We start from the raw sequence: 6,053 nt of genomic DNA on the forward strand, positions 1-6,053 counted from the left end.
CCGTTGCCCACTCCCAGCTTCTGCCAAACAGATGCTAGGGACACACAGAACATGGTGTTGGATCCCTGACCATCCTGGCTAATAGCTATTGATGGACCTATCCTCCATGAACTTATCTAGTTCTTAATGGAACCCTATTATAGTTTTGGCCTTCACAACATCCCCTGCCAAAGAGCTTCACAGATTGACCGTGAAGAAATACTTTCTTTTGTTTGTTTTAAATCTGCTGTTTACTAATTTCATTAGGTGACCTCTAGTTCTTATATTAGGTGAAGGAGTAAATAACATTTCCTTATTCAATCTTTCCACACAATTCGTGATTTTATAGACCTCTATCATATCCCCCTTAGTCATCTCTTTTCCAAGCTGAAAAGTCCCAGTCTTTTTAATCTCTCCTCACATGTAAGGCATTCCATACCCCTAATCATTTATGATGCCCTTCTCTGTACCTTTTCCAAATCCAATATATCTTTTTTGAGATGGGCAAATCTGCACGCAGTATTCAATATGTTGGCATGCCATGGATTTACCGTATATAGAGGCAATATATTTTCTGTTGTATTATCTATCCTTTTCCTAATGATTCCCAATATTCTGTTAGCTTTTTTGGCTGCCACTGCACATTGAGCGGATGTTTTCAAAGAACTAGCCGTGACTCCAATATCTCTCCTTTGACGGGTAACAGCTAATTTAGACCCCATCATTTTGTATGTGTAGTTGGGATTATATTTTGCCATGTGCATTACTTTGCATTTATCAATCAACATTGAATTTCATCTGTCATTTTGTTGCCCAGTCATCCAGTTTTGTACGATCTCTTTGTAATTCTTCGCAATCTGCTTTGGACTTAACTATCTTGAGTAATTTTTTATCATCTGCAAATTTTGCCACCTCACTGTGTACCTGTTTTTCCAGATCATTTATGAATGTTGAGAAGCATTGATCCCAGTACAGACAGCTGGGTGACACCACTATTTACCTCTCTCCATTCTCACCATTTATTTCTACCCTTTGTTTTCTTTTAACTTGAGTGCCTGGCAATGCTTTCAGAATCATCTAACAATCCTAAATTTACTTTAATGACAAGCCTTTTGTTATCTTAATCACCCTCCCTCTGTTTATAAACAAACTCCCTGCCCCAAAAGCGGAAGTTGGGAGCAGCACAGAACTCATCACGTATCACATTCAAGATATGTTGCGGTTAAAAGCTCCGTCTAGTGCTAGGGTGTGCGCTGTGAGCAGACCTCAGGTATGACTCAGAGGGGGTTAGAGCCCCCCCTGCCCTGCAAGCGGGTTAGCCCTTATCACTGCAAGACCTAATCCCATTGCTTAGGCAGTGTGAGAGCTATAAGACAGCATGTTTAACGAGTGGTGGAGGCAAAGGGACTGGCTGTCAAGAGAACCAGAAAGGATGGGTATTGAAGAGTAGTAGGAGCCCCATCCAGTCCCTCTCAGCCAGAAAGATGGTAGATACAAAATGAGTACTCCATGGTGATCAGCATTAGAGAGTAAAGTGGGATATCCTGAGGGATGCAGAAATCCTGGTAAAAGCCTATGCATTCCTGAAGTCACCTCTAACATGCTAGCAATTGCCAGGCACTGTTGACTGTTCCAGACTCAGCATAGCTTTTCACAGACATATTATTTGTTATAGGTGGATGCTTTATGATGACCACAGTTCTTATGCAGGTGGTGATGAGAATACAGATGCCTACATACTGACACTGGGGCCTCATGGGGTGGAGGGAGATCCTGTCTCTTTCCCAGTGTTTTTTGTTTGTTTGTTTACTGTGGGATGGATGCATGAGAGAGTTGGAAGCAGGATCCATTACGGGGCACTGAGAATAGGAGCTGCAGTATCTGACATCCCTAAAAAAATCATAAAACTCAGGACTTAACTCCTATCTGAGTATTGCAGGAACCCAGTTTGGCAGAGTGAGGCTAAACCTCCTGCTTCTGCAGTCATAGCAGACACAGGCTGTGCACTCAGTAGAAAAGGAGCTAGCACTAAGCCCAGCAGACAGTGATGTGGGATTGCTGTGAGGAAGTGAATGGTATTGGGTGGGCAGCAGCCACTAACATGAAGCCAATGGAGGACATTTTTTGTCCTAGCTGCCAGTGATGTTGTTAGGGAACCAACGCTGCTTTAACTGCATGAGTAACAGAGGCAGTAAGTACAAGTGGAAGACGGCAAAATTCAGAGTGAGTTGTTGTATTATATATTCTCTATGCCACAATCAATGTATAAAACTCTCAGCTAGCTGAAGTTACAGCTGGTCTTCAAAACCCAGAGACAATATTACATAGGAAAAAGCAGGAGCAAGATGAGTGGGTTGCTCAAATTGTGAGCCATTTGAAAACTGGAACATAGGGATTGCCATACTGGATCAGACCAGTGGTCCATCTAGTCTGATATCCTATCTCCAACACTGGCCAGAGCCAGATGATGGCATAAGAATCATAGGCTTTAAGGCCAGAAGGACCATAATGATCATCTAGTCTGACCTCCTGCACATTGCAGGCCACAGAACCTCACCCACCCACTCCTGTAATAGACCCCTAACCTCTGGCTGAGTTACTGAAGTCCTCTAATCATGTTTTGAAGACTTTCAAGTTACCGAGAATCCACCATTTACACTAGTTTAAACCTGCAAGTGACCAGTGTCCCATGCTGCAGAGGAAGGCAAAAACCCCCCAGGGTCTCGTCAATCTGTCCTGGGGGAAAGTTCTTCTCAACCCCAATTATGGCAACTGGTTACACCCTGAGCATGTGGGCAAGGCCCAGCAGCCAGACCCCTGGGAAAGAATTCTATGTAGTAACTCAGAGCCCTCCCCATCTAGTGTCCCATCCCCAGCCACTGGACATATTTGCTGCTAGCCATAGCAGATCAGCTACATGCCATTGTAGGCAATCTCATCATACCATCTGCTCCATAAAGTATCAAACTCAGTCTTGAAGCCAGCTAGGTTTTTTGCCCCCACTGCTCCTCTTGGGAGGCTGTTCCAGAACTTCGCTCCTTTGATGGTTAGAAACCTTCATCTAGTTTCAAGCCTAAACTTGTTGACAGCCAGTTTATATCCATTTGTTAGTAGGCATATATGGGGCAGGCGAGCTCCAACAGTTAGAGATTGCTTTAAGCATGAGATTTAATCTCTCCTTAGCTCTTGACACTCCACAACTTTATGCATCTCCATTGCAAATTTAAAAGCAAAATGTTCATGGGGCAACGGTGATGTGATACAGAGCCTTTGAGTGCTGGGTCACTGGTCTCAACTGGAATTACACTGGCAGTAACCAAATGTCATCACCTGCAGATGGATCATTTTTGTCATTGCAAAAGATCTTTGTGGTCTCCTTCCAGCTCCTAATGTATAGGTACCCCCTTTACATGTCAACCCCATATCTGGCAGGCTGTTGGACTGCTATTAACAGACAGTGAACATCATCAGGTTGGCCTCTCCAAACTAAGTGTAGGAAAGCTTGCACTGATGCTTCCTGTGCCATAACTGTCCTCTGGATAAAGAGGAGACTTCAGTCTTAAGGAATGTCAAGCCGCGCCTTTTACCTGCACAAAACTCACTTATAAAGAGCAACAAACGACATTTTCACACCTTGCTTTAGAGAATTTTTTATTGTTATTCTCCAGAGTGACACTGATTTATCAGGGACAGACACGGAATGACTCAAGGAAACAGCAGCTTTCTGAATAGTCACAAATGGTCCAAATATTTAATAAAACCATCCATCCATTTGTTTTACATTTAAAAAAAATCCTCTGACTGTTGATACATTGAAAGGATAATATGGCACCATCACTACCCTGAACTATGCTGAAACACACACTGGTCACAGAGGTTCTTTCCTTCTATACTGTCCAGCTGAGCTCCGTAGAACCTGTCACGCCGGAGCATTCTCTACTGTTTGTTACAGAAGCAGAACCCACCATGATTCAGTGCAAATTTCCCACAGAACCTTCTCTTTCCTTCTCAGAAAGCACATTATTAGATCCCAGACCACTTCACGTTAGGACTAATTATGTCACAGAGTAGGCTACACTCACAACCATCATTTGCCTCCACCAACAAATTAAAAGTTACATGTGGTATGCAATGTTCCAACTAGAGTCAGGACTGAGCTGGAATCGGTTGGATTTGAATCCACAGCTCTACACCCACCTCTCTAATTCTGGATCTGGGTTGAATCCAAAGAGCAAAGGGACCTTTTATTCTCCTGGATCTTGTTTGGCTTGGTGTAATCCAAAAAATTATGGAATTCTTCTGAGAGGAGATTGCTGGATTTCAGCCTTCAACCTTCACCTGACTCAGATCCAAGCACTGACCCTCCTCAGCTCATCTCTAGTTCGAACACAGAGCCAGATTCTTATCCAGAACCCAAAGGGCTTTCTCTAAGGATTTGAAGAGATTTGTTCTCATGCCGTTATGGAGTCCCATGTCCCTTTTCTCATTCTATGCCTGGCACTTTACTCCCAGGCTGTGAGGTTTATTATTTTATTTTTGTGTTACAAAGGTGGGCCTGAGTCAGTTCCGTAAATGGGGATGGCATAACCATGGTGCTTTAGTGTAGTTAATCTTAGAATACCTGCTTCAATACAGCAGCAGGTCCTTAATTCTGATCAGCTGAAACTCCAAACTAGTTTAGCAAATTCTTTCCAGCCAGAATTAGGAATAAAGCTCCATTTTAGCAAAGTGAGGAAATAGCTATAATAAGTTAGCTTGTGAATGTCTCAATTCAGTGAAATATTTTTTATAGTGCCACAGCGCATATCTGTGCACTTAAGTGTGTTGGCTTCTGAAAGTTGTTTCCAGGTCATGAGGATGAAGAGGACCAGAAATATTAATGAGCACAACTCACCATTTAAAGAACTTGTGCAGTTTGCTGAAGTAGGTTTTCAAGTCCACAGAAAATTATTCTATTTATTCTAACAAGGATTCCATGTATTGTTGTGTTTTAATATGACTTTCAGGCCAGCAAGAAATTTGCTGCTGGGAGGGGGGGAAATAAGAGAAAGAGGAAAGAAATAGAGCTGTGAGAAGATAAGAGCAGAGCACCAGGCATCAGTGAGCTTTCAAAGCACCAATCTACACTGCAGTCTAATCCATGCAGGATTAACCAGTTTTTATTAGATCTACACAAGAGGCGAGAGGATTACTCCAGGTAGCCAATGAGCAGATAGTGGAGATTAGCTGAGGGACAAACATTGGAAAGCAAAGAGTGAAATATTTTCTATATAATACAGTCTTTAGAGCAATGATAGGTCTCTGGAAAGACCTATATTAAGTACTAGGGGCTTTATACTAGAGTTAAAATCTTAGCATACATAACTTAGTGCATAATAAGGTTGGACACAACGCACTCATGAGGCATAGACAAATAGACAGTGCAAACAGATTCTAATGTTTTGTTTTTCCATTTAGTAGATACAGTTGGAAAGAACATTGTGTGATTTCCTTAACAATATTCATATTTTTAATAGGCATGAAACACTCCCAATTGTGTGGTCAAGGACTCTAAATGCCACTGTTTGCAAGATAACAAAATGCCTGTGCCTCTCAGAATGGAAGTTGGGCCTATGATGCATCACTATGGCTTAAGATTTTGTCACAGTAAAATTATGCATAATTCACACCACAATCACAGTAAAAACAGATCATTTCACACTATGGTCATAGCAACTTTGTGGACCCTGCTGCTTGCTTTGATATAGTGCTCTTTGAAACAGGTCTAGATCAAAGCTAATGAACTGTTAATCCGAGGCAGCAAGGTCCATATAAATGGCAAAATTCATGGTTCTGTGCCAGTGATGATCACTGTGACATAATCATATCTTCATGGCCCTGCCTTTCGGAATTGGCTGGACACATGTAGAACATAAAACTAAAGACAGTGAGGAATCTCCAGACAAAAAGATAGAAAATGGGGGATGCAGGTTTATGTGGAATTTAACTGTGTGAATACTTTATGGCCAATGAGCTGTTGTTGTTTTGAAGCAACACCCCCACTCACCCTACCTGCCAGCCAAAAAACTACATTG

This window comes from Mauremys reevesii, linkage group 10 (genome assembly GCF_016161935.1).
Source record: "Mauremys reevesii isolate NIE-2019 linkage group 10, ASM1616193v1, whole genome shotgun sequence".
Classification (NCBI taxonomy): domain Eukaryota; kingdom Metazoa; phylum Chordata; order Testudines; family Geoemydidae; genus Mauremys; species Mauremys reevesii.